The 27,835-nt window shown below is 34.6% G+C and overlaps 1 non-coding gene across 1 annotated transcript; it reads right to left on the reverse strand.

Annotated features, from left to right (window-relative positions):
- Nucleotides 1-23,254: 23,254 nt before the first annotated feature.
- On the reverse strand, nucleotides 23,255-23,361 carry LOC141663175 (small nucleolar RNA R71). The gene has a single exon (XR_012551258.1). It is a non-coding gene; the product is annotated as a small nucleolar RNA R71 (small nucleolar RNA).
- Between the last annotated feature and the right edge of the window lie 4,474 nt (nucleotides 23,362-27,835).

Below are 27,835 nucleotides of genomic sequence, written 5' to 3' on the forward strand. Positions count from 1 at the left end.
TATAAGCCTTATCATTAAAATAGAATAAACAACTATTGTTTATTTAATTAAAATGAAAACTTTTCTTGTCTTAACAAGAAATTGATTTAATGTATCCGCTAAAGGCAGAAACGTAATAACAATTTATCAAGTTCTCAATATCTCCTTATGGGAAAAATTAGGTATCGAGTTCTTTCAACTAGAGCAATAACTTTTGCTCCAATTTTAACCCGATACCTGAAGCTTGACCATTTCTAGTCTTCTTCTTTAGATCTTCCAAACAAGCTTGACAATTTAACTTCCGATCATCTAGTTATTTCCACAGAAATGAAAATCATCTCCTTTAGCAACACCACTATTAGGCTTCAAAAGCCCTTTGGAATTGGACTTTGGTTTGGCACCGAATAAGATCAAATCTTCACCTTGCCTGTCCACTTTCCTTTCCCATTTGCATTCCATTTGTACATCATCAATATGGACGTAATTCATGCCTTTACCGTGTTATTTTCAGCAGTTCTAAACATGCCTAACAGCTCAATGTGTGTTCAGTCTATCATATTCCTTTTGTTCTTAACAAACTGAGAATAGAAGTTGTTCAAAGATTGTTTGATCAAATCAAGCAGAGTCTCTAGACCATTCTTGATACCCAAAATATCAAGGTATATATACCTATCATCTTTAGAACATGTGGTCCAACCGGATATCATTCTCCCATTAATGTAAAATTATGGTGCCTTATTATTGTCAAATCTTTCTAACGAGCCTATCCTTCAAACATCCTTTGAAGATGCTTAATCATATCATAAGAATCGTTATGCTCTTGTTGCTTCTAAAGCTCAGCACTCATAATTACAAGCATGAAACATGAAATATAAGTTGCATAATCAATTTGCTTTTGGTAAGCATTTTGTTCAGTACATGTTTCATTCTCAGCTAGAAATAAGGGAGGGGTTTGAGTGACATCCTTGAACCTGAGGAAAATTCTCAAGTTCCCATGTCAATTGAGAAAATTATTTCATGTCAGCTTGTCCTTCTCAAGGACTATTACATAGAGAAGTTATTTGTGTTATTTGTCATTTGATATCTACAATTTTAAAGTGCATAAAATGACTTATTCTACATATGATCATTAAATAATGTTCAAGTAATTATTCATATATACATATATTCACAATATATATCTCCCACTATTTTTATCAAATCTATAGCCCTAACTATTAATTCGGAAAGAATATCTTTTATATCCTTTCTAGTGAGCCAAGATCCAGATTTCACCATGCGTTACGTCAGCTTTGGCTTTTCTCCTAAAACATGAATTATTTAGGTAGACAACATTTGTCATTTATATCAACTATATAACTCTTGGATAGCTTGGTGAAACAACAGTTGTTCATATTTATCTAATAAATCCCGCCAAACTCTATGCCTCTAAGTTCACAATCCTATTGTGGTAACTTAGTTAAGTCAAACCCAATACTCAAAAAGTATCAATATACTTCAACACATCTCCCACGATAGATGGGAGTAATTCGCTTTGACGAACCCAGTCCTTATCGATATAGGGGTTAACATATTGGACTTATTGGAAGGCATCTGATCAACTTAATATTAACTTTAGGGTTTTGTTAATTTTAAATGATCATGATCCCATATCATAATTTGTATTTTATTCCGTGTTTCATAAACACGAGAATCTCATAATTGTTTGTTCATTTTATAATCCTGAGTCGTTACAGATTCTATCTTGTTTAGCAAGCATGGCATGGGTGTCGTATCTAATACATACATCCTTAATCTAATTAAGCATGCATATTTATAAACTACTCTAACACATACATTCATCATATGCGCATATATATGTAAAGTGCAATAAATAAATGTGGTTGGTTATGGCTTAATCCTATGTGATCTTCATCAAGCTAATGACAAAGATCTAGGTCAATCTAAGGTGAAAAATAAATACAAGCGAACTATTACATGTATTTTTTATTGTATTGCTTCATTGGATGGCCTCCATGTGGGATTACCCTTCCTTGATCTTCAAATCTTCATGTCTTCATGTACATTACGAGAATGAAATATAAAAACTAATCTAATGAACTTACAAGAAGAACTCGAGTTACATTCGAGATTTAAAAATTACAAGATTAAACGACATGCAAGCCATGTTTAAAAAACCAAAACCATTAACCTAAGGTCATAAGCCATAACCATCCACCATGCTCAATTAACACATAATAACATGTTAGAACAAATAATCTGATCTTAACATATCATACCCATCATGATCTAATCATAAAAAGAAAATATGGAAAAATCAGAAAAATCAGAATCAAATTCTGAAAACATTAAATCGCTGATTACAGGGTCTTAACGACGTCAAACGCCTTACAGATCAGATGCTGGATTCCATATGAAATAGCGTATTCGTTCGCCAAAATCGAACACCAGACACAGATTTCAGCAAATCCGCTGTATGCGGTTTAGAATCGTATCAAATACGATTCATATAATAAGAACAAACACAAAACATGTATATATTAGTATATATACAGATTATATAATCATCATATGATTATATAACTCTCATGAATATCATATATTCAAAACATATACATATATACGCATATATAAACATAATAACATGTAAACCATACAAAATCGCATACATAACAGTCATGAAATATTGTATACATGTTATCATCATATAAATAGTAAACACATAAATGAATTAAACACTTCTCGCAAGTAGCTCTGATGCCATAGAAGGCTTTCGAGCACATAAACGCAATGGAAACAATAATTAAAAAGGTGAAAAAACTAGAATTTTTGAAACCCGCAGCAGGATCCATGTGAAAAATAGATATTTAATTCGTAGATCAGATTGTTTACCTTAAGAAACTTTACAAATTGGTTGAATAATGGAGATTCAAAGATTGTTCAATCACCACGCATCCTGCTCTCGCGATCTATGCTCTATCGGTATCCACACGAATACTTGAACTCAAGGATTGGATGTGTAGTAGCACAAATCTGTTTCTTCTTGCTCTCTCTCCATCTTCTCTCTTGGTGGCTAGGGTTTTGGTAAAAGTCTTGCATACAAAATCAGTCACACAAGAGATATTATATAGAGAGTAGAAAAAAATTATAACTCTTAACTAATTAGGAGTTATTATTAATTCAAAATTCCTATTTGTATAATAATTAAGTCACACTTAATTATTTAACAACTGAATTTCATAATTGATATTTGTAAATTCGAATATCATTATTTATCTAATTAATTAAGTCATACTTAATTAATATTATAAATAATTCGAACTACTTTAATTTAATTAAAATCCAATTTAAATTAAATAATCCTTTAAGCATTCTTTGTGTGTGACCCTATAGGTTATTATTATGTTGGCAACGAATTTTAAATCTAATTTTAAATCGTAAACAATGAGCGGCATCTAGTAATACATCATTGCTACCCAAGTAATAATAGTTGAATCGGTGATAGATTAAACCTTTCGTGAATAATGTACAATGTAATATTATCCCTTTAACCACATATTATAGATTAAACTAGAGGCATATAATGTGTCATCCTCATCAATGTTTAATTCAGTTTTCCTTGATCAATCAGTAGACTATCATATCAAATCAACATTTGAGCGTGGCCACGCATTTATATAGTATAGCTCACACAAGAGGCCAATAATATCACTCCTTAAATAAGAGGGTTAAATCCTATCTAGATCATTCATATTTTTCATACGATTCATAGTATACCCAATGTCCACTTTCATCATTACCCAGTCAAGGATAACTTTTAATGGAATAAATGTATATTAATTCTCGTATAGAAATATAATGACTTCAGGTCTAAGGACCATTACATCATTATCATTGTGAGAATTACTTTTGACACAACAGACATGTAGAATCTCACATCGGGTTTGTCTAGCACCATGTACATTTACATCTGCCTATGTTTTTTACTTTAGTATCATTATACCTATGATCAATGAGATGTGATCATCAGTCAACAAACACACCAATTTTAATGCATTATTATTATTCCTATATAATAATAATACTCGACTAGGGACCTTTAGGAATATTGATACTATTCTCATAATATCATTTCTGAGTCATGTACTTAGAGATATAGAATTCATATCATATTCCTAGGACATTTATTAATCTAACATTTATATCGCAGTAAATTAAGAATTAATAAATTATAAAGGGAATAATCGATAGAACATAAACATTAATAATCCAAATGTCTTAAGCTAAAACATTATAGTGTTGTCTCTAGAGCACAAACACTAACAATGAAAATAAATTCAACTTATAATCTACAAAACTTCAACGGATGACTCTGCAGGCTTCAATGGATAGCTCAGTATGCCTTCAATGGATAAGCTGTCAAGCCTTCAACGGATAAAGCCGTCAATGGATGTTATCAGTAAAACTTCAACGGATGACACTAATATAGTGTCAACGGATAACATCTATGAAGCTTCAACGGATAATCAACAAAGATAGCAGTTGATAGGGACTTGACAGAAGCTGACATAGTCACATGGGTTGATAGTGCACAAAAGGAATGTGAAAGCCTAATTGCAGGTGTTAGAAGAAAATGAAGCATTTCCATTTCCACTCAATACAAGCTCGTTCAAAGATGTTGTATCTAACTTGGATTGCATTGGACAAAGGAATGAAGAAACATGTGAATGGACCTAGCTCATAGGAATATTATTTGTCTTATTGCACATGTAACTTGGTGATATATAAACCAAGTCTAGCAAGTAACTAAAAACTAAGAATATCAACTAGAGAGTCTTTGTAAGTTGTATCTTTTAGCACTCTCAAGTTCTAAGTTGTAATACTTGTAAGCAGCTGTGTGCATTTTTGCATCAAATAGTTTTCTTCAATTAATATACATCTCTGATGGAAATAAAAATCCACTAGAAAGTTTTTAAACTAGTGTTTATTTACTTTGTGTGATTGAATACGTTATAATCATAATCCGCACTCTTGCATATTCATACACAGTTGTATATCAAAGACACAATTTTTGAGAAAAGTAAAAAGAAACCAGAATTACATTCAATCTGCTTCTGTAATTCTGTTGTTATATTGTTAGGGAATAACAATTGGTATCAGAGCAAGCTCTTGACATACAAAAAGTTTAAAGATCAAAGAAATCATAGAACATGAGCAAGAAGGATATTGGTGTAAAGATTCCAATTCTGGATAAAGACAACTATCATCATTATAAAGTGAAGATGCACCTTCATCTACTCTCTCAAGATGAAAGCTATGTGAACTGCATAGAAAATGGACCTCACATTCCTGTCAAAGTTGCAACATATGTATTTGATGCTATTGTAGATGAGCAAACTATTTCAAAGTCTAAACCATAATGGGCGATTGAAGATATTAAAGAATTCCATAAAGACAAGAAGGCCATGAACATTTTGTTGAATGATCTTGATGCAGACATGTTTGACAATGTCATAAATTATAAAACTGCCAAGGAAATTTGAGGTCAAATTCAAGTGCTTTGTGAGGGTACTCAGCAAGTCAGAGAAAATAAGATGCAGCTTCTAATACAATAATATGAGTACTTCCACTTTGAAGATGGTGAGTCACTGAATGACACCATCTGTAGATTTCATAAGCTGTTAAATGGACTGCAGTTATATGAAAGAGTCTAGAAAACCAAGGATTCCAACCTAAAATTCCTAAGGATTTTACTAAAGAAATGTAAGCCAATGACAGTCTCTCTTATAAATTGCAAAGAGTACAAAGACTTTACTCTTGTGAGAGTTATCCTAGTCAAATCAAAGCAGAGTTACGTGATGGGATTACGAAGAGCAACAGTGGACTGCGATGCGGTTATAATAGTAGTGGCGTACAACGAAGTCAATCTGTTTCTTTATTTCTCTCTTTATCTCTCTTTCTTTTCTTCTCTCTATCTTTTTCTCTATTCTTCTTTCTCGCGATCAGTAAAAGTGATTTTATTGAGGAATTAATCAAAGGACGTGGATGAAGCAATGCTGCAGAGTAAAGCTTCAGTGGTAACTGGGTGGTATAAGAAATTGTAGTGTTATTGGCTAATTTTGAGGAAAAGTGCATATGCAAGATTGGAAAGTTGGTTAGAAAATCCTTAGTGCTTTCTTCTGCTAATTCCGAGGACGGAATCCTTATAAGGGGGGTAGATTGTAATATCCCATATTTTTAAATATTATTATTATTATTATTTGGAATTATTTATCTGATTTTATGTGAATTTTAGTGAATTATCTAGTAATTGGAGTTGATGTTTTGGATGTTTATATGTGATATTATTTGAGTATTTGAATTTTTATATGTTCAGAATAAAATATAGAAAATTTTGATATTTTTCTGGTAATTTTTGGATTGTTACATGATTTTATAATGATTTATAATTTATTAATTATTTTCTGAATAATTACCAAAATTATTTTATAAAGTCGGGAATCGTCCAACTTCAATGTTTTTGCGTTTTTATAACCCGAAACTCTTCCGGAAACTCCTTCCTAACCTAATCTGGTAATTCCGGACATTTTTCGTGTTTTGACTTTTTTGATCCGGATTACGGTTTGACCCGTGCGCGGCCCGGTGCAAGATTTTCTAAACGATAGTTATTTTGTTAAATCAATAAAACCCGTATTCTCGAGAGACGGGATATTTATACATTATTTTCGTATATGGTGTTTTATAAAAAGCTCGGTTCTGATGATTATCCAATTCTGGTATTAAATTGTATCATTTTTATTGTTACTTAGCGGCTAAGTAATCTATTTTTGGATCATTTTGTAGTTACTTAGCGGCTAAGCAACTAATTTAACGATCCAAAACGATCCAAAACGATCCAATATTCCATAAATATAAATAGCCTATTTCTTATTTTATTTATTTCGTTTATTCATTTGCAACCAGTTAAAATACCGTAAATACAGAGAAAACCCTAGAAAACCGATACGTTCCTGAGAATCAAACACACGAACGAAGGCGTTATCGAACTCCGATTCGGGCGTGCAGCATATCAAAATGAAGCTCTCCAAATCTTCTTTCTGATTCAATCAACCATTTTAGTGCATTAATTAAGGTAATTTTCTTATTTATTTATTTATATTCGAATAATTTGATAATTAAATTATGAAAATTTGTTCTTGATGTTGTTGATGTGATTTGATGCTTCCATCGTGTAGATAATGTTTTTCTGGTCAATTTCATATATTATACTTCAAAAATAGAGTTCAATATCATGTAGTAATTAAGGTCTGATTTTCTGAAAATTTCTTGAATATGTGTTCTTGGTGTTCTTGAAGAATTCTGAAAATCACAGTCAATTTTGAAGGTGTTATTGAACACCAAATCACAAGTATGAATATCCGTTTTGAATCCCTCAACATTCTCTTTCTGATTTCATCATCAAAATCAACCAAGGATGTGTAATTTATAAAGTCGATTTTCTAGGGTTTGGGTTCGAATTGGGGGATTTTGATTCAAGGGTTACTGATAGATTTGGATGATGGGAATAGCTTCCTGGTATGATTTGCAATCGGTTCATATATTTACTTGCATCAAACGATTATTAAATGGATCAAAATGAGTTTTTGTTTTTTGTGTTTTCATTTTTTTTAATTCGATTTTCTGATCAAACGGATTGTTTATGTGTTTGTTATGAATGGTATTAGATTGTATGCATCTCTAGCTTTAATTTGATACCGAAATTGTGTTGTTTGGTTTGAAATTGGTCGAAATCGAACGTTGCGGGATTTTTGCTCGACCGCCGGTTTTTATGGAGTCTGTTGGCCGGAATCGACGATTCCGGGATGATTGATCGAGGTGATTGCCAGATCTCAGTTGTTGGGTTGGTGCTAAACGTGTTTGTGTGAAGAACGAAATCCAACGACGTCGATTAGAGCCTCGTCGGTGGTTTGCCAGAACCTGACCGGAAAGTCTGCCGCCGCTGGAATCTGCAGATTTTTCCGGCGGTTCTTGGTGTTCTTATTCGACCCGACTCCCGACCTGTTTCATTTTAAAACCCGACCCGATTTTCATTCAAAATGCCCCTTCTCTGTTTTTCCCAAACCTGTTTGTGCATTTTCTGTTTTATTAATAATTCAAAATTCTGTTTTAATTTCAGAAAAATCAATTTTTTAATTCTAAAAATCATTATTTTAATTCTGAAAATTTATTTTTTAATTCTAAAATAAATCCAAATTATTTAATTAATTAATTTTAGTTGATAATTAATTATTTAATTAATCAATTAATTTAAATATTAATTGATTAATTAATTTATTTAGTTATTAATTAATTTTAATTGATTATTTAATTAGATTTAATTATTTATTCTTGATTTAAAAATTCCAAAAAATAGTTTCGAGCTTTAAATATTATTTTAAATTATTTTCCTGGATCGATAATTATTATAAAATTATTTTCGGGTGTTCGAGCCCTATTATTTAATTATAAAATGATTCGGAGACCCGTTTTAATTCCGAAAAATATTCAAAAATTCGTATTTAATTAACCGTTCGTCCGTTTAATACGAAACGAACGCCTCTAGACTCAGAAAAATATTCCGCTTTCAATAAAAATACTTTCGAGACCCAAATCCTTTTGTTTCGAAAGGTCGCTTGTTTTACGAATTATTCTAAGTCGATTATTGATTGATAAATCATATTTTCGACCCGATTTTCGTTTTAAACGTATTGAGTCGAACCTTTTGGTGAACCGAGTCATATGTGATATGAATTATGAGATACATGAGTTATGTGCTTATGTGCTATGTGAATTATGGGTGTATGTGGATCAAGAGTCCCGTGTTTATCTATTATATTTATGTGTGGGTTATCGTATGGGTAGTCGATAGGCTTTTGACGCGCAGTTCGTCGAGTGATTATCGTCTAGGTGATTAAAGTTATATCTTTTAATTATAGATGTGGATCTCTCGAGTTGATCAGGACAAGACGTTGGATAAGGAATAAGATGGAATGGTATTGGATATCCGACTTCTAGCAATCGCAGGAGCATCATATCGATAAAGTGTTGAAAAGAAGGACGGTGATGTTTTGAGACAAAATTTTGGAATAGATTCGTCATTGCGAGTGTGACTAACTGCTAAATCCTAAAGGCAAGTATCCCTATCATCACTTATTGTTCAAGTGATATTTATCTTGAATCCTATTATGCAAGCATTGCTTTTCTTGTTTTCAGTTCAAAATAGATTAATGTTTTACATATCGCTGAATTAAATAATTCTGTTTATGCAAATACTCATCTGCTATTATGTTCAGAATAGTCCAGTGATTTTACTTATCCAATTATCGAATTTATAAATGTTTTGGATTTTGAGAAAAGCGATTTGGTTGCGAATATTCCTACCCAAGAATTTGGGGAATAGAATTATTTCGGGTGTTGAGTATCATGACCCCATTTCAATAAAAGGTTTTAAGATTGGATCATAATTGCGTAAGTGACCGGGACGGATGGTCCAGCGGAGGGCTATTTCTAAGTGCCATATGGAATATTATGACACAATTTTTTCCACAGGCAGGTATATTGCCTTTTTGTTTGAGTACTCGTGTTTTTGGGGTCACGTTTCTACGATTCATGACCTTATGCTATCACACGGGCTGATCAGCATGTGATAGTACGTCCGTTGGAGAATAATCCTAATCTAAATGATCATATCATTTTGATATTCATAGAATAAATCATTTATCAACTGTTTCTGTTTTGGAATAATGATGAAATGTAGTTTTGATTCAGATTCTAATTTATGATGATACTTACGTTGTTGTTAAATATCAAATGTGGTATTAGTATAGATGATTGATGTTGACTTCAGTATGGAATATTGTGAGCATCAAAGTTCATATTGATATCTAATTTGATATGACAGAAAAATAAGTATTAATTTCAAGAGTTTGGTTTTAAGTAAAGTTTATGATTCAATCCATAATCATTGTTTCATGTTATTATGGTTTACGATATTTCCGTAAACACTGTTTTATGAGTTTTATTCTCGTCAAGATTCAAAGTATTGCTGAAGTATTTCGCTCAAAAATATCAAAATGGTTTGAATATAATTAAGGAATCAATTCTGGGATTCCTCAACTAAAATTTTTTGATTCAGCAATTATTTTTTAAAATGTTCTGCTCTAATGCAGATGTCGGTTTTATATCAAAATGACCCTATATTTACTATAATGAACTTGCTGAGCATTTCTTCTGCTCATACTTGCCTGTTTTCAAATTTAACCTCCAGTGAGGATTAGCTTGCGCTATTTAGCTGCGTAATTCGAGGAAGCATAGAAGAAGCTTTTGGAAGGTGATTGATCCAGGGTTTGCGAACTAGTGTAAGTTTTATTGTATAAAGTTGTTTATATTATATAATATTATATTATAATTATGTTATTTTATAGTTGGGCCTTGAATACTTCCTTTCGAAGTTATTATAGCGGGTTTAGTTTTGAATTGTAAATTGTTGAAAAGAGTTTTAAGAGAAAGTGAAAAATTATTTATGAAATTTGGAATTCTTGTTTCTAGAACTGTAACCTTAAAAGATCTTGGATTAGTTTGGGGTCATAAATGATAAATATCTTCTGCTGGCATTTGTTTATTGATTAGTCAGGTTAATTTGGATTGAGGTTTTATAGTGACGACCTAATCCCTTGACCCCGAATTTGGGGGTATTACAGGTTGGTATCAGAGCTGAGGTTATAGTAAACTAGAAATGAGAGTGTGTAGGAGTGTGTATAGCTATGTGAGGACGTTTAAGCTCATATCGAGTTCCTGTTGGACTATCGGATATAGTACCAACGAGTAAGTTAAGATAGGTGCATTCGTTTGAGATGATTGTGCTGAGCTGGATGGAACTCTGGGAAGCTGCAAACTTCTATGGTGGAATCTTCTGAGGCTACTACAATTCGACGATGATGGAGATTATCGATATCCTTAAAACATGAAGAAGTGTCTAGAGTTGGATGACGAGTCAACAAAAGGGTTCAAATAGAAGATAAGTATTAAGACCTTGGCAATACCTTCTCTTTCTATAATTCCTTTTGACATCTCTCAAAAAGAAATAATTGTTAGAGGATCCCTAACACTCATTTTCAATCATATATGTGTTTTAAATGTGCCAGAGGCTGTCATGAAGCCTATTTTTCAGGTTTTGATAGCTCTGCCAAGTTATGATAATTTAACTTCCACTTTTCTCATATGGTGGATAGTTTCTTGGTTATGTGACACCACTTGCTCATTTGGTGCCATAATTTTGTTCTCCGGAATTCATTTCCTTCAGAAATATCAGCTTTGAAATCTTTCCAATTTTATTCACTTGATTTTGGATTCCTTTGATATTCTTTTATTCTGACTGAGATGAACAACCCTAACTATAGGGGACACAAGGTATACCTGTCTATGTGATAGGAGTTGGATGGGACGCCATCACTTGTGTGTATTATGAATACATGAAGGTTAACAACCTTTAGTAGTGTCTTAATTTGTACACGCAATACCAAGTTCGTTTGATCATATTGATCTCTCAGTTATTCTTTTATTTCAACAATACTTTTCTCAAATTCAGATTTTGGTCCCGTTATGGTATCAAATTCTTTTCTTTTTGAAATTCTATGTTTTTATCATCTCAAATTTGAAGGTATGCCAATCAAGTTAAGCTGAGTTATCCTGGTCAAATCAAAGCAGAGTTACGTGATGGGATTACCAAGAGCAACAGTGGACTGCGATGCGGTTATAATAGTAGTGGCGTACAATGAAGTCAATCTGTTTCTTTATTTCTCTCTTTATCTCTCTTTCTTTTCTTCTCTCTATCTTTTTCTCTATTCTTCTTTCTCGCGATCAGTAAAAGTGATTTTATTGAGGAATTGATCAAAGGACATGGATGAAGCAATGCTGCAGAGTAAAGCTTCAGTGGTAACTGGGTGGTATAAGAAATTGTAGTGTTATCGGCTAATTTTGAGGAAAAGTGCATATGCAAGATTGGAAAGTTGGTTAGAAAATCCTTAGTGCTTTCTTCTGCTGATTCCGAGGACGGAATCCTTATAAGGGGGGTAGATTGTAATATCCCATATTTTCAAATATTATTATTATTATTATTTGGAATTATTTATCTGATTTTATGTGAATTTTAGTGAATTATCTGGTAATTGGAGTTGATGTTTTGGATGTTTATATGTGATATTATTTGAGTATTTGAATTTTTATATGTTCAGAATAAAATATAGATAATTGTGATATTTTTCTGGTAATTTTTTGATTGTTACATGATTTTATAATGATTTATGATTTATTAATTATTTTCTGAATAATTACCAAAATAATTTTATAAAGCCGGGAATCGTCCAACTTCAATGTTTTTGCATTTTTATAACCCGAAACTCTTCCGAAAACTCCTTCCTAACCTAATTTGGTAATTCCGGACATTTTCCGTGTTTTGACTTTTTTTATCCGGATTACGGTTTGACTCGTGCGCGGCCCGGCGCAAGATTTTCTATACGATAGTTATTTTGATAAATCAATAAAACCGGTATTCTCGAGAGACGGGATATTTTTACATTATTTTCGTATATGGTGTTTTATAAAAAGCTCGGTTTTGATGTTTATCCAATTCTGGTATTAAATTGTATCGTTTTTATAGTTACTTAACGGCTAAGTAATCTATTTTTGGATCATTTTGTAGTTAGTGGCTAAGCAACTAATTTAACGATCCAAAACGATCCAGAACGATCCAATATTCCATAAATATAAATAGCCTATTTCTTATTTTATTTATTTCTTTTATTCATTTTTGGATCATTTTATGGAGTCTGTTGACCGGAATCGACGATTCTGGGATGATTGATCGAGGTGATTGCCAGTTCTCAGTTGCTGGGTTGTTGCTAAACGTGTTTGTGCAAAGAACGAAATCCAACGGCGTCGATTCGAGCCCCGTCGGTGGTTCGCCGGAACCTGACCGGAAAGTCTGCCGCCGCCGGAATTTGCAGATTTTGCCGGCGGTTCTTGGTGTTCTTATTCGACCCGACTCCCGACCCGTTTCATTTTAAAACCCGACCCGATTTTGATTCAAAATGCCCCTTCTCTATTTTTCCCAAACCTGTTTGTGCATTTTCTGTTTTATTAATAATTCAAAATTCTGTTTTAATTTCAGAAAATTCAATTTTTTTAATTCTAAAATCATTATTTTAATTCTGAAAATTTATTTTTTAATTCTAAAATAAATCCAAATTATTTAATTAATTAATTTTAGTTGATAATTAATTATTTAATTAGTCAATTAATTTAAATATTAATTGATTAATTAATTTAATTTGTTATTAATTAATTTTAATTGATTATTTAATTAGATTTAATTATTTATTCTTGATTTAAAAATTCTGAAAAATAGTTTCGAGCTTTAATTATTATAAAATTATTTTTGGGTGTTCGAGCCCTATTATTTAATTATAAAATGATTCGGAGACCCGTTTTAATTCCGAAAAATATTCAAGAATTCGTATTAAATTAACCGTTCGTACGTTTAATACGAAACGAACGCCTCTAGACTCAGAAAAATATTCTGCTTTCAATAAGAATACTTTCGAGCCCCAAATCCTTTTGTTTCGAAAGGTCGCTTGTTTTACGATTCATTCTGAGTCGATTATTGATCGATAAATCATATTTTCAACCCGATTTCCATTTTCGACCTGATTTCCTTTTTAAACATATTGAGTCGAACCTTTTGGTGAACCGAGTCATATGTGATATGAATTATGAGATACATGAGTTATGTGCTTATGTGCTATGTGAATTATGGGTGTATATGGATCAAGAGTCCTATGTTTGTCTGTTATATTTATGTGTGGGTTATTGTATGGGTAGTCGATAGGCTTTTGACGCGCAGTTCATCGAGTGATTATCGTCTAGGTGATTAAAGTTATATCTTTTAATTATAGATGCAGATCTCTCGAGTTGATCAGGACAAAATGTTGGATAAAGAATAAAATGGAATGGTATTGGATATCTGGCTTCTAGCAATCGCAGGAGCAGCATATCGATAATGTGTTGAAAAGAAGGACGGTGATGTTTTGAGACAAAATTACGGAATAGATACGTCATTGCGAGTGTGACTAACTGCTAAATCCTAAAGGCATTTATCCCTATCATCATTTATTGTTCAAATGATATTTATCTTGAATCCTATTATGCAAGCATTGCTTTTCTTGTTCTCAGTTCAAAATAGATTAATGTTTTACATATCGCTGAATTAAATAATTCTGTTTATTTGATATGACAGCAAAATAAGTATTAATTTCAAGAGTTCAGTTTTATGTTAAGTTTATGATTCAATCCATAATCATTGTTTTATGTTATTGTGGTTTACGATATTTCCGTAAACACTGTTTTATGAGTTTTATTCTCGTCAAGATTCAAAGTATTGCTGAATCATTTCACTCAAAAATATCAAAATGGTTTGAATACAATTAAGGAATCAATTCTGGAATTCCTCAACTAAAATTTTCTGATTCAACAATTATTTTTTTAAATGTTCTGCTCTAATGCAGATGTCAGTTTTATATCAAAATGACCCTATATTTACTATAATGAACTTGCTGAGCATTTCTTCCGCTCATACTTGCCTGCTTTCAAATTTAACCTCCAGTGAGGATTAGCTTGCACTATTTAGTTGCGTAATTCGAGGAAGCATGGAAGAAGCTTTTGGAAGGTGATTGATCCAGGGTTTGCGAACTAATGTAAGTTTTATTGTATAAAGTTGTTTATATTATATAATATTATATTATAATTATATTATTTTATAGTTGGGCCTGGTATACTTCCTTTCGAAGTTATAATAGTGGGTTTAGTTTTAAATTGTAAATTGTTGAAAAGAGTTTTAAGAGAAAGTGAAAAATTATTTATGAAATTTGGAATTCTTGTTTCTAGAACTGTAACCTTAAAAGATCTTGGATTAGTTTGGGGTCATAAATGATAAATATCTTCCGTTGGCATTTGTTTATTGATTAGTCAGGTTAATTTGGATTGAGGTTTTATAGTGACGACCAAATCCCTTGACCCCGGATTTGGGGGCGTTACATTTGAACTTCAAGATAATGAATGAATTGGTCAGGAAAGACCTTGTAAGAGGCATTCCTCAAGTTAAATTATTAAAGGATGAACTGTGTGGTGCTTGTCAGAAAGGAAATCAAATGAAAGCATCATTTAAAAGGAAGCTTGATACAACTTCTGCATATGGATTTATTTGGGCCAGTCAATATATTGTCAATTTCAAAGAAGAAATATTGCCTAGTGATTATAGATGATTTTTTTCAAATTCTCATGGACATATTTTTTGGATCAAAGGATGAAGTAACTAAAATCATCATCAATCACATAAGGCAAGTCAACAATCATCTTGATCTTAAAGTTAGAAGAATTAGGAGTGACAATGGAACTGAGTTTAAGAATTATACAATGAAGTTGTTTTCTGAAGAAAATGGAATCATGCATGAGTTCTCAACTCCCAGGACACCACAACAAAATGGAGTGGTTGAAAGAAAGAACATATCATTAATTGAAGCTGCAAGAACCATGCTAGAAGAGTCAAAGGTACCAACTTATTTTTGGGTTGAAGCTGTCAATATTGTATGCTACACTCAGAATATTTCTTTGATCAGTCAAGCCAAAGGCATGACTCCTTATCAGTTGTTCAAGAATAGGAAGCCAACACTAAAATTTCTTCATGTTTGTGGATGCAAGTGTCATATTCTAAGGAATCAAGCTGACCAACATGGAAAGTTTGATGCAAAAGCTGAAGGTATTTTTGTTGGATATACTGTTGAAAAAGCATATATAGTCTACAATCTAAGAACCAACATTGTTATAGAATCTGTACAAGTTGTGTTTGATGATAAAAATATTGAAGGACTACAAGATGAAGGTTTCCATGAAAGCCTCAAGTTTGATGATGCTGAGATATAGTATAAGTGTCGAATATGTGAACCATGATTTCTATGTGTATTTCAATAATACATATATACACGAGTCAAGATTTTATATCAAATGGGTAGATTTGATAACAGGGATGTGTTAAGCATAAACGATTGTCTAAATTAGGGTATTTCGACTCTGTAGGTACTAATTGAAAAACCCGAGAGTTGACGTCGGACTAAAAATAGCTTCGTGGTCAGTCGTCAAGCTCAGCAGGGTTCCAATCGAAGGACCTGAGTGTTAGAATCGTATCCAAGATAAGTTAGTGGTTAGACTTTAAAGCCGAACGTTCAAGTCGGTCTGAAGTCAACCAGTAATAGTGATTAAAGCTTATCAAGGCAAGTATTCCTAAACTTTCTTCTGATATACTGTAAATATTTCTTTCCTATTCTAAATTCAGAATATTTAAAAGTTTTATATTTCCTGTAATTACTCTTAATTATGCATATACTTTTCATTATTGTTCATATATTATCGATTGATCTCTTAAGAAAATACCTATTATTCTGGGTTATTTGTGAACACTGAATCGGGATGTTTTGAATTCAAACTAGTTTGACATCAAAATACTCTACGGACTGTATGGTTACGATGAGGGCCATGGATGAGCTGGACCCTAAGGGCCAGATATGGCTGGACCCTTTATATATGAAGGCCAGAAATGGGCCTGGGTACCTGTATGTTGATGGGTCTATACAGATGGGTATAGATCCATACTATACCCTGACTAACCAACAGGTTATAGTGCATATATTGGTTCTAGTGTCCAGTCTAAATCATTGGTGATCGCCATTCCATTCTCCCTCGAATAGTTTTATGATTATAGAACCGGACAAAACCCTGATTCAGGAGATGAATCTGGGAATTGCTCGTCATTTTTGATTTATAATTTGTTACAACCGGCATTTTCGTGTAATATTAATTGTAAATTTGGTGTAATTTTAAAGCCGAATGCCAATATATTCAACTATTGTATGTTTGTGTGAATGAGAATTTCTGCGTCTTAAATTTTCATTATGTGGTATATGATTTTTTTTAAAGCAAAAGTTTATTTATTTCTTTTATTTTTGATTTATAAGGAATATTTTAAACCTTGAATAAATATCTTTTTAAAAGTTATTTTGTTCACAAAATTCAAAAGTGGTTTTATAAAATTTCTAAAAATCCAAGTTATTTTATGGTATAAATTTTATAATTTTTGAACTTGTATTTTATTTTATAAAAATATATCTTTATAAATGTTAGTTGTCATAATTAGAAAATTACATGGTTGTCCTTGCATGCAAATCCTTCTCTATTCAATTCAAAGGGCTAAAGAGACAATTCCAACCCCACTAACTCTTATTTTTCTAGCCAAATTCCTTCTTTACCCTTGCATGCAAAATGAACCAAGTATAAGTGGAGGGATAGTCTTGTCAATTCTCATTCCCACTCACATTTGCCAAATCAAAAACCATAAAGCAAGTAATTGATATGATCATCCACTCCACTCACCATCACACTTTCTCCTCCCACCCTCCTCACTTCCTCACTCTCGGCCCTCCCCCTCCTTCTCTCGGTTTTTCAGCCGAAACCAACCCCCTCCCCATTTTCTTCATTCCTTCACCAAGTTTCCACCATCTACACAAGTAAATGTTACTTCCATACCATGATCACATATATTCCAAGGAGTTTTGAGTAAAAAATTTAAGTTTTAAAGTTGCATGTTATGGTTTTAGTTGAAACTCAAAGTACAACCTTGATTTTTGTGGATTTAAGGTTGTTTTTGAGAGGACTACAAGGAATGGTGAAGTGCCAAGTCTTGAGAAAGAAACTCTTGATGTTAAATGGCCATTCCCTTCCATTTCATTCGGCCATGACCTTAAGGGAGCCGAATGAATGGTCCTAAAGATCATTCTTGTTGCTTGGTTCAATTTTTGTATGTTTATGTGATAATGGCATGAAACTTGTAGTGAAAATTTGATAGATAAAACTCTTTGCATGCTAAGTGATCATCTAGGTATAGCTTATGCTAGGCTTGCATGTCAATTTTATGATAGAATATATTTAGAAAATATGTTGTTTTGGTTTGCAAAACTCGAAGTTATGCATGCATGAGGATTTCTCTTGAAATGTTGGAAGATTTTGATCATTAGGAAGGATTTTATTAGTAAGCTTTAATTTCAGTAGGAATAAGGAGTTAATATTGATTAATGCTTCTTGATGCATGGTAATAATTCGTGTATATCTTTTATAAAAATGCATAACTTGTTGTTTCAAAAACTTGATGATTTGTGAGTTGTGAAATGTGGTTTCTTTTATTTTACCATAATTGCACCTTAGATAAGGATGATCTCCACCAATATTATTTTGAGTATAAGGGAGTTAGTTCAGTATATCACCATGTCTAAGTCTTGGTTTGGGTATTGGGTTGTTGGTGGTTGAGTTTGTCAAGTAAAAACCTTAGAGAAAGGAGAGTCATAGTTTCTGCAGAAAATCAGTTTAGTGCCCTGAGGTTTAGAGTGAGTTTTTACCATGTCATTGATGTGCACTTTGAGGCCCAAGCCACCAGAAGTTAGTATTGGGAGTATATAAAAGGTTTTAGGTGTTGGTTGGAGGTTTGCATATCATTTGGTTAGGTGCACAAGTAGAATAACAAAATCTGTCCAGCAGGGGACAGTTTTGTTGCAACTTAGAAATAGGGAGATTTGACCATGTCATGGGTAGGCCCTCATTAGGCCCTGTTGGGCCTTAGTTAGAGGGAGTGTCAGAGAAGTTTTTCCAACCATAGATCATAGGATATGAGTTAGAACCATGTGCTACAAGTTAATTCAAGTCAGGGCGTTTTCTGCCCAGAAAAACAGGGGAACCATGGACTTTGAGCTTAGACCCAAGAAGGCCCAAGCCTGGCCCTTGAGCCACATTAAGTTTGGGAGATGCCCTTAGGTCAGGAGAGTCTTGTGTAAAAGTTTTGAAGGAAAACCTGAAGTTTAAGAGTGTCTAATACACTCAAGAAACCTTATATATCATTCTGAAATTTGCACCAGTGAGCACTTACACTTATCACATAGTTTTAGAACACTTAGGAGTGAGATTTAGGTTGACCACCATAGTTGTAAGATAGTATAAGGTCAGTAGAGCAAAAGGTTCAAGTGAGGGTCAATAGGTCTTGGATAGTTTAGTAAAGGCACATCAAGTGAGGAAGCCAAAAATTAGAAGACTTTATCTAGTTTAGCGACCAAGTGACTTAAGTTGTGAGTCGAGATCATCCAAGCCAAGTGTTGCATTATGGTGTATATGGTGTCATTTGGTATTAATATATGATATGTGATTATGTGGCTATGTGTGTGCAATAATAATTTAAAGGTGAATATAAATTAAGTGCATATAGGCCTAAGTACCATCCGTGTTTAAATTCGGGTTGTAAATAGGTTAAGTTGGTGAGGATATATTATAATGAGGATTATTATTATGTATGTAGGATCTCGAGACGAGGGAAAACTTGCCATAAAGGTCGAGTGAAGCTTCCAGTTGCTCCTACCAGTCAGACCAGACCAGCCTTTCTCAAGGCAAGTGATCCAACCTGTCTTTTGTATTCACTGTAAATAGTTCATTTATATCGATGCAACTATCCTGAGTCATTTTGATATATATATTTAAGTCAAGCGTATCTTATGTCTATCCTTGAAATGTCATGAACCCTTGAGTACGTATTGCAAGTAGTTCAAAAGTCTTATCATGATAGTAATTTAAAGTAATTTGAATGCCATGATAAAAGAAAGGGTAGTTACAACTCTTGGTTGATTCTCTTGATTAACATGCTAATGATTCCTAAGTATTGATATCTCATCCTGATACTTGAACCCCTATAGAACCTTACCTTGAACCCTGAAAGCCAGATATTTATCAAAGTGATTCCTCATTGATTACCCCTCTTTCTTATCTTAAAGCTTGATAATTCTGATAAATCCTGAGCTAAAGATCATTTCTTCATACCTTAACACCCTTAGTATTCATGAAGCTTACCTTCTTGATGATCCAGCACTTGAACCTTGATGAGAAACCATTGCTTTAAGCCCAGTTTGGCATTACCCTTCATAATATCCAATAGCCTCGCTAAATTCCCTTGTCCAAACTTTGATATATGAAAACCATTCAGTTACCCTAATAGAGTATAGTTTTGTGGATCATGACCCTGAAATTTAGTACCATATTTTCCGTGTTTCAAGTAGATCTATAATTCCTTGATAAAATGTTTCTGTTAAGAGAGATTTTGTTATATTTCGGCATCAGTTTTTGAAATAAATAAAACGTGGGTTTTCAGTCCCAAAGGGGGATAAACGTTTTCTTGAATAGTGGATCTGGACTGAGACGTGAGTCCTTTTCATACTTATATTAGGCTTAAAAGTTGCCTAGGGATTCCCATTAATATTATAGAACCCAGCGAGGTTCGGGATTACTTCGCGACTGATCACCGGCTGTAATCCGTAGCGTCATAAAATGATTTTGATTAAAAGTATGATTTTGAAGTTGTTTTGATACAAACAATAAGATGCCACCACCCAAAAGTTTTATCTCTCGATATCATTGGTTATGTACCCTCATTGATATTCTTTAATATATATCTCGACTTATGTTTTGTATCATATTGATTTGCACTTGTTGAGCATTTGGCTCACTCCTTGCTTTACCCTAATATTACAGCTAGCAGCTATGGTTAGATTCAAGCAGACCGCCCGTAAGACCTGTGATGCTGATGCTTATGTTCGAGCTCAGGTAGAATAAGAGATAGTAGTTTTGTGTGAGGACTCGATATTTAAAATCAGTTGTAATAGATGGTAGTGTTGGGCTGTTCCAAACCCTAAACTGTAAGATCTTGGATTTGGTTATGTTTATTTATTTGGTGTAATAGTTACATTTACTTCGCTGTTTAAGTTGGGGGTGTGACATAATTAAGGGCTTGTAACGACCAAAGTTTATTCGCTCGACTACTTCAAATAACTAAAAATGTTTATAAATTATTTAAAATTTTGTCCGGAAATTTCCTTAGATATTGATACTTGGGAATCAGTTATGTACTTGCTAGGCATTTTTGGTTCACTCTTGCTTTGTAAATTCTTATTTCTTTCAGAGACAAATGAGGATAAAAGTGAATAGATTTTAATAGACAGTGTTGAGTGGTATTTATGACATTTATTACACTCCATAAATCTTTGAATTGGTGTATTTGTACTCAAGTTGTTGGTGTTTTAATGTGTTTTCTAGTGTTTTTGAATTTTCAGGCATTATCCAGGTAATCAGGTGAATTAGCATGGTTTTAGTGCTAATTGGGTGTTAGGATGGTGTTGGAATAAAAGCTCTTGGAAAACCAACTCAAATTAGCAAGGAAAATAAGAAGTCAGAAGTTTGTCCAGGGAGTCAGCGAGGCTGCGCCGTGATAGCGCACGGCCGCGCCCAAAGATCAGAAGCTCAGCGCGCCCGTGCTGGTGAAGCGCGCGCCCGTGCCAGGTAGAGAAAAGATATTCAGTTTCTATTCTAATTTTGATCCAGAAGACTTCTACTCTGCATGGGGCTGCTATATATACATAAATAAGCTCATTTTTTTATGAAGAGATGAAGCTAAGAAAAAGGTGTAAAGAAGACTGTAGAGCACAATTCAACTAAAGCGAAGAAGATCTAGTTTATTCTTATGATTCTTTGTTTAAGTTGTAACGTTGGATGCTAGTTTTCTTATTCTTGAACCTTTACTCGTGTTTCATACTTGGTTTTATTAAGTATAAAGACTACGTTTATTATACCATGCTTTCATCGGAACCCACTTTAATGATGAGTCCAATCATGGGCTAATCGTTATCGTGGGGTTCAACGGATTTATTTATGAATTTCTTTAGTTAATTTGTTCCGATGCTTAAGTATGTGGTGATTGTATGATAACCTAGTATTGGTTGTGCTTATTCGTCTTATGAGCGTCGCGAACTTATAAGATAGCGTGTTAATTCTTAATGAAGCGAAAGTGAATTTAAGGATTTAGAACTTGCCATGCTAGCATAGGTTCATGTGTTATTGTATGCATGATTCGTAGGTAATTTTAACCATCTTACTTTCCCTAAGTAATCACGATAGATAACTTGTGCATTAAACCATTATGTTTTCAAATTCTATAGACATATGGGGTCTCAATATAATTGGTGTCTATTCAGCTTCTATCTCTTTTGTGGACGTCTGGAAGTATGGTATTCATGCAACAAAATTTGGTGTTTATCAGTTTCGTGTTATCTGATTAGTGTCTTCACTATTACATGCTAAGGTTAAGAGTGAAAAGGCTATTGAATGAAGTACATAATGAAGGTAGAATCTAATGTTTGTCATATATATTAACTCAACCATTCTTATTCTCTTAGTTATAATTGTTAGCTTAAGTTTAGTTAAAACAATCTCAATTTGTTAATCATCTTAGTATTGGATAATAACCATATCATTGTTGCATAGATATATTGACTGAAATTACAAACTGATTCTCTATGGGAATGAACTAGAAGATATTGTATATTACTTCTGAACGCGTATAATTGCGTGTATTTTAGCGCGTGTTTAGCCATTAACAAGTTTTTGGCGCCGCTGCTGGGGAATTTGGTGTTAATTTTTAGTTTATGTGTTTTTCATCAGTGGTTGTTAAAGTTTAGTGACTCAGACATTGTTACTTATCTGTTTCATTGTCTTATTTCAGGTACTCTAGCGAGCGTGTATGCATACGCGTTCTCGGTCTCGTAAGAGAAATCTGGATCAAGTCGAGGAAGAAGTTGTAGTGGTTCGAAGGGAAGTTGTTGATGAGGAAGAGAAGGTAGAAGAAGAAAAGAAAGTCGAGGAACCAGCTTTTGTAGTGATGGGAGATCAAGCAGAAATTCCCAAGGCTCTAATGGACTATTCTCAGCCTAAGATCAATGATATTCAGTCGAGCATCATCAGACCAGCCATCTCGGCTAAAACTTTTGAGATCAAGTCAAGCACGATTCAGATGATATAGAACTCAGTTCAGTTTAGGGGTTCTCCTACAAAAGACCCCAACATGCACATCAGGGATTTCATCGAGACCTGTGACACTTTGAAGTTCAATGGTGTGAATGAAGATGCTATCAAGTCGTGACTCTTTCCATTCTCTCTGAGGGATAAAGCAAAATGCTGGTTATATTCTCTACCACCAGGGTCTATCACTACTTTGGAAGATCTTGCTCAAAAGTTTCTCACTAAATTCTTCCCTATGGCAAAGACTGCTGCAATCAGGAATGCTCTTACTCAGTTTGCTCAGCAAACTGGAGAATCTCTGTGTGAGGCTTGGGATCGATATAAGGAGATGCTAAGGAAGTTCCCACACCATGGCATGCCTGATTGGATGATTATAAACTATTTCTATAATGGATTGGGTGCTACTTCTAGACCCATGCTCGATGCAGCATCAGGAGGAGACTTATGGGCTAAGAGCTATAATGAAGCTTATGAATTGATTGAACTGATGGCTGCTAATGAATACCAGAATCCTTCCCAGAGACTGACTCAGGGAAAAGTAGCATGAATTCTGGAGTTGGATGCAGAACAGCTATAACTGCCCAACTTAAGGCTTTGACGATGAAGGTGGACACTTTGGCTAATTATGGAGTTAATCAAATCACTAGTGTCTGTGAGCTTTGTATTGGTGCCCATGAGACTGATCAGTGTGCTATTTCTAGTGAATCAGCTTAGTTTGTGAGCAACTTTCAGCGGTCGTAACACCCTATGCCAGCCACCTATCATCCTAACAACCATAATCATCCTAATTTCAGCTGGAACAACACTCAAAATGCGGTTCAACAGCCTTATCAGCAGTACCCAGTAAAGCAGTACAACCCCCCTGGTTTTCACCAACCGCAATATGCACCAAGACAGCAACTTCAGCTGCAACACTCTAATGAAAAATCTGAATTAGAGGAGTTGAAGCTTATTTGCAAAAGCCAAACTGTTTCTATCAAGACCTTGGAAATCTAAATTGGACAAATTGCCAATGCCTTGCTAAATCATCAACCTGGTACACTACCTAATGACACTGAAGTACCAGGAAAGAGGGAAGCTAAGGAGCAGGTGAAGGCAATCTATTTGAGGTCTGGGAAGGTTGCAAATCCCAGCCAAACTCAAGTTTCAAATGAAGTAGCTGGGGCTGAAGAAGAAGTAGAGCAGCATGAAGCAGAAGTGGAACCAAGGAAGACTAATATTGAGCGCACTCCTCATGAGGGTAATACAGGGGAGAAACAGATCTATCCTCCACCGCCTTTTCCTAAGTGGTTGCAGAAGAAAAAGCTGGATAAGCAATTTGAGAAGTTTCTGGACGTGTTCAAGAAATTTCATATCAACATACCTTTCGCTGAGGCTCTTGAGCAGATGCCTAGTTATACAAAGTTTATGAAAGGTATTCTCTCTCAGAAAGTGAAGCTAGATGATTTAGAGATTGTCGCTCTCACAGAGGAATGCAGTGATGTGCTGCAACAGGAGTTACCTCCAAAGCTAAAAGACCCAGGAAGCTTCACTATTCCGTCTACTATTGGAAAAGTGTCTTTCGACAGATGCTTATGTGACTTGGGAGCTAGCATCAATCTGATGCCCTTGTCAATCTTTAAGCAGTTGGACTTTCCTGATCCAAAACTGACTTATATGACTTTGCAGTTGGCCGATCGTTCTATTACATATCCTCGAGGTATTGTAGAGGATGACTTGGTCAAGGTTGATAAACTCATCTTCCCTGCTGATTTCGTAATTCTTGATTTTGAGGAGGATAAGAAGATTCCCATATTTTGGGAAGATCTTTCTTCGTGACTGGCGGTACCTTGATAGATGTGCAGAAAGGTGAGCTTACAATGCGAGTGCTGGATCAAGATGTAACTTTTAATGTGTTCAATGCTATAAAATTTCCTACGGAAAATGAGGAGTGCTTAAAGGTGGAGTTGGTCAATTATGTGGTTGCATCAGTACTTGATCAATTTCTAAGGTCTGATGCCTTAGAGAAGGCCTTGTTGGGGAATTCAGATAGTGAAGATGATGAAGGTGAAGAGCAATTGAAATATCTGAATGCTTCTCCCTGAAAGAGGAAGATTGATATGCCTTTTGAATCTCTTGGAATGGTGGAATTGAACAATTCTCCAAAATGCCTCAAGTCATCTATTGAGGAAGCTCCTACTCTCGAGCTAAAACCACTACCTGAACATTTGAGGTATGCTTTTTTAGGTGATGCATCTACCATGCCTGTTATTATTGCATCTGACCTTTTAGGAAGTGATGAGGAAAAACTCTTGAGGATTCTAAGAGAGTTCAAATCGGCAATTGGTTGGACTATAGCAGATATTAAGGGAATCAACCCTTCTTATTGCATGCATAAAATTCTGCTAGAGGAAGGTAGCAAGCCTAAGGTTGAGCAGCAAAGAAGACTTAATCCAATCATAAAGGAAGTAGTGAAGAAGGAAATTCTTAAGTGGCTGGATGCAGGAATTATCTATCCCATTTCTGACAGTTCTTGGGTAAGTCCAGTTCAGTGTGTACCGAAGAACGAAGGTATCACAGTAGTTGGTAATGAGAAGAATGAGCTCATTCCTACTCGAACAGTCACGGGATGGAGAGTTTGTATGGACTACAGGAAGCTGAACAAGGCCACTAGGAAGGATCACTTCCCTCTGCCTTTCATTGACCAGATGCTCGACAGGTTGGCTGTCACGAGTACTACTTTCTTCTGGATGGCTATTCAGGTTATAATCAGATTTGTATCGCTCCAGAAGATCAGGAGAAGACTACCTTCACTTGTCCCTTTGGTACTTTCACCTTCAGATGAGTTTCTTTTGGTCTGTGTGGTGCACCAGCCACGTTTCGGAGATGCATGATGGCCATCTTTTCTGATATGATTGGTCAGTATGTGGAGGTGTTCATGGATGAATTCTCTGTATTTGGTGATTCTTTTGATGAATGCTTGTAGAATTTGGGAAACGTTCTCAAGAGGTGTGTTGAGACCAATCTGGTTCTCAATTGGGAAAAATGCCACTTTTTGGTGCGAAATAGCATTATTCTTGGGCACAAGGTTTCTAGTAAGGGTCTTGAGGTGGACAAAGCCAAGGTGGGGGTCATTGAAAATCTTTCTTCACCTATTTCTGTAAAGGGAATTCGCAATTTTCTTGGTCATGCGGGTTTCTATAGGCATTTCATCAAGGACTTCTTTAAGATTTCGAAGCTATTGTGCAGTTTTCTAGAGAAAGATGTCCCTTTCAAGTTTGATGGCGAGTGCCTTGCCACTTTCGAGATGTTGAAAAAGAGTTTATCATGGAACCTGTCATAATTGCACATGACTGGAATGAAATTTTTTAGATGATGTGCGATGCAAGTGACTATGCAGTTGGAGCAGTTCTTGGGCAGAGAAAGAACAACATATTTCATGTGGTCTACTACGCTAGTAAGACCCTGAATGGTGCTCAACTGAATTATACTACTACGGAGAAATAACTTTTTACTATCGTCTACGGTTTTGAGAAATTTCGATCTTATCTACTTGGGACTAAAATGACAGTTTTCACTGATCACGCTGCCATTCGATATCTCATCTCAAAGAAAGACTCGAAGCCTAGATTGATCCAGATGGGTTCTTTTGCTCCAAGAATTTGAATTAGAGATCAAGGACAGAAGAGGGACTGAAAATCAAGTCGATGATCATCTCTCGCGTTTAGAAGATCCAAGTGCTACTGCACTGGACAAGACATTTATCAATGAGTCTTTTCCCGATGAACAGCTTTTCAGAGTGCAAGACGAGGAACCGTGGTTTGCAGGCATTGTGAACTGATGCTTCAATTGAATGAACTCGACGAGTTTCGACTTCAAGCTTATGAAAACAACAAAATGTATAAGGAGAAATTCAAGAGGTGGAACGATAGGGGTCTAGTGCTAAAATCATTTGTGTCGGGGCAACAAGTTCTTTTGTTTAACTCTCGTCTCCGTCTTTTCCTGGGAAGTTGATGTTAAGGTGGTCAGGGCCCTTAATAATCAAAACTGTGTTTCCACATGGAGTGGTGGAAATTTTTGAGAATGATCCGGGAAAATCATTCAAGGTCAATGGTCAGAGGATGAAGCATTACTATGGTGGCACGGCAAACCGCGAGGTGGTTAGTTCCGTTTTATTGTCCATTTGATCTCAAGATTCTATGTCGAGCTAATGATGTAAAACAAGCACTTTTTGGGAGGAAACCCAAGTTTGTTGTACGTTAGTAGGTAGAGGAAGAAAGAAGAAAGGAGAAAAACACAAAAAAAAATCAGAAAAAGAAAAAAAATTAGGGCCAACTTCAGAAGCTGAGCGCACCCGCGCTGATCTAGTGCGCGGCCGCGCTGTTTTTCCAGAAACCAAGCGTACCCGCGCTGATCTAGCACGCGGCCGCGCCGAGCACCTGTTTCTGAAAAAAATAAATAGCAGTTTATGAAGAGAAAATCGGGATTTTTACTACAAAATCAATTTCTACCCGAATTTTACTCTTCCATATCTCAAATTTCCCTTTCCAAATCAAACCCATTATTCCCACGATTCCCATAATCAATTCTCACTTCTATTCCATATCTAATTCTCTTCTCACCACCTATATATACATACACTTATACACAAACTTCTCCACCACTTCACAAATTCTCAAACACAATTCTCTCTCAAACACTTATCTTTTATTCTCTCTTATTCAATCCCAATGGCATCCAAGAGACAAAGAACTCAAGTAAGCAGCAACACCACCGATTCTTCAAGTGCAGGTGGTATGAGGCCGAGGTTTTCAACTCCTGAGGCTGAAGCGGAGTACACGAGGTTTCTCTC

The sequence above is a fragment of the Apium graveolens genome, chromosome 5, assembly GCF_009905375.1.
Source record: "Apium graveolens cultivar Ventura chromosome 5, ASM990537v1, whole genome shotgun sequence".
Classification (NCBI taxonomy): domain Eukaryota; kingdom Viridiplantae; phylum Streptophyta; class Magnoliopsida; order Apiales; family Apiaceae; genus Apium; species Apium graveolens.